This window comes from Saccoglossus kowalevskii, chromosome 21, assembly GCF_978046115.1.
Source record: "Saccoglossus kowalevskii chromosome 21, keSacKowa6.1, whole genome shotgun sequence".
NCBI lineage: Eukaryota > Metazoa > Hemichordata > Enteropneusta > Harrimaniidae > Saccoglossus > Saccoglossus kowalevskii.
In genome coordinates, this window is record NC_140661.1 from 22,123,268 (window position 1) to 22,129,703 (window position 6,436).

The following is a 6,436-nucleotide window of genomic DNA, read 5'->3' on the forward strand; positions in this document are numbered from 1 at the left end:
TATTTGTGAATCCATACATGAAACACATACAAAGCTCCTAAATTTAATTAGATAATAATTTATATAATAATAATTCTAATTTACAGGCATTATTTCGTCAGTCCGACCTGCATATATATGTATTTGATGTTCGAATGTATAGATATAGTACACCACTCAGATTGTATTACAACACATAGTGAATATTCGAAGTTAAAATACAGTCGTAATGTAAAAAGTTGTTGTTTTGTATGCGTTGCATACGCCAGTGTCAAATTTCCTATTGTTATCCTATACATACGAATTGCAAATTACTTCAGAGGTAACGTACAAATATTTTGAAAACATTGTGTTAATTGGACACAAGCAGCGCATCGTTCAGTAGACACTTATGTCTGTACAAAATCGAGATCATAATACACCATAACAGATAGACGATAATCCTAAATTAATTGCTGCTAACGGCATGGTCAATGTTCCCCTTTTTCGTTCTGTTTGTTGTTCTTTTTCATTGCAATGAATGGCATTTGATATATAAAATGACAGTCGTGTTTAAAATGATCACATGTAAATGGAAATAATGCAAATATACTTATATAAGTCAATATAAATGTTAGTTACTATTAAATATTAAATAGATCAATCAGCAATGGAAGTCCGCTTTATAAATATTCAAGTGAGATTGTGTGTATTGTAATGGCATTAGGAAATGCAAAACACAGTAATAAATTATATTTGTAGAAACACGAATACTTGAATGCAAACATTAAGATTATCACGCGATGCATGAACATGATTTTGATTAATAATATATACCTGTCACTCAGACTGCAGAAGTTTATGCATGGCTTCTCTCTGATGTGTGCGATAGTGTAAGAGTCGATGTACTCACATGGAGAGATAAAAACCAACATGCATTTAAAGCCAATCATATTTGTAAGGGATTACACGGTTAAATGTTCTTGTCTTTCTGACAACCTGACAAGAGCAAAAAAACAAACAAATTGCAGTTCTACGTCGAATGCAATAATACCCGATAATAGGTCACATACGGTGAATACAATTTAAACAGGTTGGATGAAGTCCGCATTTTAATACACGGATCGAGCCGAAAACAGGCGATCAATATTAAAATATATGTGATTTTTTTTATCCCAACGATATGATAGAAAAATAAGTACATGTCACATGGCTCACTGAACGAACAAAACACACACTAATACATATATTGAATAACTAATTTCTATTACTCGTCATCATTGATTTAATAGAACAAACCTTTACTGACTGACACATGGCGTGTTGATCCAGTCGAACACATGCAGTTGGCGAATTACGAATATTTTCAGCCGAATTTACACATGAAAAACAACAGAATAAATATTATATACATATGTCACCGTAACGCCATACGTTACAGCGTGCCGTAATTTTGCGGGATTTTACGGGGTATTTCATCCTACCATATTAGGAAATGTGTTTTCCTAATATGGAATGATTACGCGCGTAAGCGTCTTCTAATAATAAAAACAAACCTTGCTGCCACCAGGGTTTAACCCGACTCCACAGAAAGAAGTTCGCTCATTCTGCTCTAAACATTTTGTTGGAATGTTTGCATTCCAATGATGTATCCTTGGAAGGAAAATATGTATAATAATAATGTTATTACGAGTATACCTCAAAATATGCACGAAGACAGTACAACCGGATTATCGACCGACGCGCAGCGGAGGTCGATGTGAAGGCGTACTGTCTGGGTGCATATTTGAGGTAACCACGTAATAACCTCATATTCTAATTATCAAGGTACAGTCTGTTAATATTTGGATAGCACGTAAAACGTAATGTGGATTATGTCACATTAATTTCACCAACACAGTGATAGATTAACTAGATATGTGATAGTGAGTGCATGATGAGATATTATTATGCACGCCATGGAGCACGAATCGTGTTTTCCTGAAAGTAGAATAAAATAATTTGTATGGCAGGATAACATGATAATATTCGAATTTGTTGACCGAGAAAATGTATTTGTTAGCCACACACCAGGCTCAAACAGTGTTATTTTTGGTGTTTGACAGCAAGAAGTCAATGACTTCGTTATGTGACAATACGTCATCATTAGCTTCTTCGTCACGTTATTAATCTTTTCAAGGCAGGTTGTATATTATAAATACGCAATCGCCAATAAGAAGTATAGTGCGGCGTTGCATTCTCTTGTCTATATTTCAGCTTCGGTATTTGATCTCAATAGAAGCACATGGTCAATGTGAATAAAGGTTATAACAATATTGTTTATTATCATGATGGTGCGCCGATGGGCCACGAGATAAATATTCGGCTGCCCGACATCGTCAGATACGACTCGATCAGTTTATATTCATCGCACAACGGCTTCGTACGTTTCAAATATAACAACACATTTAATTGTATTTGTATATAAATTGCTATTAACATTCTGAAACTCAATATTCTTCATCATTTTTTTTTTAAATATTTTTGTGCCAAGCGACAGTTCTGGACATTGAATGTCACCGTTGTCTCTCCTGACTTTTTTTTGTATGTGCAAATTGCAAGTGCTAGTGCTGACACATAGTGCATTTTGCCACAGAAGTCATACTCATGTTTGGGACTACATGACAGAGCTGTGTGGCCACCTCTCTGTCAAATGGCAATTTTAATGCGCTATTCTGGCGTCAACCAGGCTCGGTCGAACACAAGCACCTGCGGACCTTAAACGAAAGTTTCTCCAAAGTCGCATTCGTTAGTGAATGAATCTCGGCCAGTGGAATTGGCCTTCCCATTGAGTCTGTGGCACACTCACCCAGGGTAGGGGTTGACCCTTTGATGTTCAGCCTAAGGTAGGATTTGAACTTGGGTCTACCGATCATGAGTCTGGAGCGACAACCACTATGCTACCAGTGACCGATTCTTCATCATTACGATGATGCTATTCTATTGTAGACCCAACAATGAAGCACAAGATGTTAAAGAAACATAAACCTTTGTCAATACTACGAAAATACCGTTTTCAAGGACGACTCATTAGCGAAGTGCGGTAATGAAAAGATGGACTGGATTAATATATTAAGAATTGATTATTCAGGTATAAGATCATAATGATCTGTAACACGTTATTATTGCAGAGTGTTGAAAGTCAATGGAGACGCCATAATAGTCAGTAATGCGCCGGATCTCTCGTTTTAAGCCAATACACTAAGTATACGTCAAGCAATGACAATATGCTTTTTTTTTCATTCTAACGATTGGACAGTTTTCTCGTAACTCAATGCAATTGCCAGCTGAGAATAATTGTACTCATTCAATTTACAACGCTCTGTAAGTCCATCAATTCAGTAAACTAACCTAAATTCATATGCCTCAGCTGACGTGAACATGTCTAGAAAGAACTGTGTTATATCAATTACTGCATTGTAGCACGAACGTTAATAATACATCTCACTTAGACGTGCCTCATATATGGATCAAACGGGAACGTATGGTTTATAGAAAGTAATGTTTGAGGAATATAGCGTGAACAATAACCGTGTTATATAATAATGTTAAAACACTTACAAAACACATTTTATGTGAACAGAACAACAATTTCTACTTGTTTGTTGGTGATAATCGTTACATGTTCACGAGTTTTTCATCTGTTGAAAAGTAATATGTTACCTGCAGCATGATTGATCGAATCTCTGAATCCTAATCTTGGGAATCGCTTCATCTCGAAATCGCATTTTCCCAAGTTACCTTGGTAATCCTACATGCCGATTCGATTACATGACATAACATTTACGAACTAGGTCACGGTACGCAGTTTATAATTACGTGACTGATGGTGATAAGTGTTATTAATCTAACGATATGGGTGTATTACGTGAGAAGAGATCCAAATATCGGCCAATTTATCACAATAATGCCATGAAGGACTCCTAAGTTCATACACACTTGTAGGGCCCATATGGTGAATTGAAAAAGACACGCGTCAACAAACAACAGAAAGTTGAAAATATAAACACAACTCCTTTATTGGATTTGAATCTTTCACATTATTTAGGTGCTGTGTTTTCAGAAGAATCCTCGGGCGCGGACATCCGGGCATTTTCACCACCTGGCAACCCGCGGCGGTGAAAACAAAGGCACAAAACTCGCAGAAAACGGTACTTTGGAATGACTGTTGAGACTCCTCTGAACAGTGTAACAAGATTAGCCCTACGTGTGTAACATATATAAATTTGGTTGTTCGGGATTACTTCAAAGTTGAGTTTGTGTTGTTTTCTCGAATTTTCACCGGCTCGACCGGTGTTCCACAGCAGCGCGCACAGAGCCCATACAAATGCATGTACAGTGGTGCGCGTCGTAGCAACGTGGAACGTCCTGTGACGTAGCTCCGCCCCCGAGGATAGAACGCCTAGGTTGTTTTATGCCGTGTCTTGTTTTCAAACAACGATGCCAGAATTATAATATTTTGAGTCTTAATTAAGTGGCTATCACCTCATTTGACATATTACCTGATCCTAACATATATTATTAATATTAACATATAAGTTAATATGACTTGGTGCCAAACAACTACAGGACACAATGCCAGCGACTGTAAAGAATTAATAACCCAAGTATGTGAATGGTTAGTGGATAACTGGTGGACACTCTTTAATTTGACATTCATCAGTTGTCGTCTATATAAATTACATTGAACTTGTATTCTGTTATTTGTAGTTCAAACACTATATTAATAATTTTCTCAAGCTCAGTGGCACGTACAAATAACATTGTTGAAGTCACAATATAGCACTAATAACGCGGTTATACACAGAAACTATTTTGTTTTCTGGGAAAGCGAAAGCATGTATATATAACTAGAGGAAGGAGTATCAATCATCATTCCTCTCATTTCAATGAATACATGCACACAATATTGTGTCTACTACACCAATTGCAACTTAAAATGCACAGCTGTACGTATTTATTAGCAAATGCATATAACTAAAATAGGCATCCTACTACAGTGAATAATTTTACCAGTACACGAAGGAATATATTCCTATGAAAATTGCAATATTTCCAACTGTTATTATTATTAGTATAACATATTAGATGAAAGCTCGGAACGGTACGTTTTCAACGAAACTACACATGGCTTAGATAATAGAAAACATATATACTATTATTGAAATTATTAATTTTCTCATAGTCAAATCATACTCAAATTACATTGCATGCTTTCCACGTCTAACTGGTATTGGCTATAACAAGGTAACATGAGATATTGAGTTGAAAGAGTTAAGGAACCATCTGGCTATGAAGAATGTGTACACATCATTTATTGCATTTCATCGAAAAATGGTTTTTGTAGACCATTGTTGGTTTGAATGTGTATTTCAACACTGAACACCGTTCAGCGGACCTCGTGAACGGTTTATTTTTATACTTATAATCAGTTGCTTTTCATAAAATAATAAAAATCACAATTTTAGCTGTCACAATGTACATAGAGTTTCATTAGCTCTTACTTCAACCTCGTGGGAAAAGTAGCATCAAATCACAACAATCCCACGAGTGTTGAGTCACTCGAACAGCGGTGAACAAAGAGCCAAATCCTCTGCGTTCAGACATCCAGTCAAATTGACGTGCGTTTTCAAATAGACTTAAAATTATTTCGGTCAGAAACAAGACAAATTCACATACACTTTTAGCCACCCGAAGAGCTCATTGTCAACGAAGGATCCTCTACGTTCAAACATCCAATCAGTGCGTGAATACAAATAAAATTGACGTGCGAGGTGGAATAGCCTCACAATTATTTCAGTTTGAAACAAACATATACAAGGAGAAAATACTATTACATTAGTACTTACTATTGTACATATATGGGAAATTCGTGCGACGTAATTTCTTCTTACAAATGTGTGACTATATTAATATTATTCAATTTGCGCTGACCTTCACAAGCTTCAGGTTGCGATATTATGTTTTCTAGTGAACAACGGTATTGAAAGGATTTTATTCTCTGCCACGCTTCCTGTCTTATGACAATTAGTATAATTTAGAATCGATTATTGGATGCTGCCCAATGAGTCCACAGTAGGCGATGACATTACACATCTATGTGTCTGTGTTTGTAATATAGTTTGCCTAGATACAAACCCGATTTGAGTTTATCGTTAAAATCACACTTCTCGATCACATGAGTGTAATATTGTTTTCCCTACGCAAGGATCCTAAATGTTCCTATATATTATCTGGTGATTTTATTTTTATTTGACCCAAAAATGTTCTCGTATATAGCAAACATTTATTTTTGTACGTGTTACACGTGACAAAACAATAGAACATATTCATAGAAAGCGTGTACAAGCTAGGGTTGACACTAACACATATAAAAACTGTGCCCAGAGGCATCAAAATCTTCTAAATAAGCGGTAACAAATATACCTGGATATTGGAT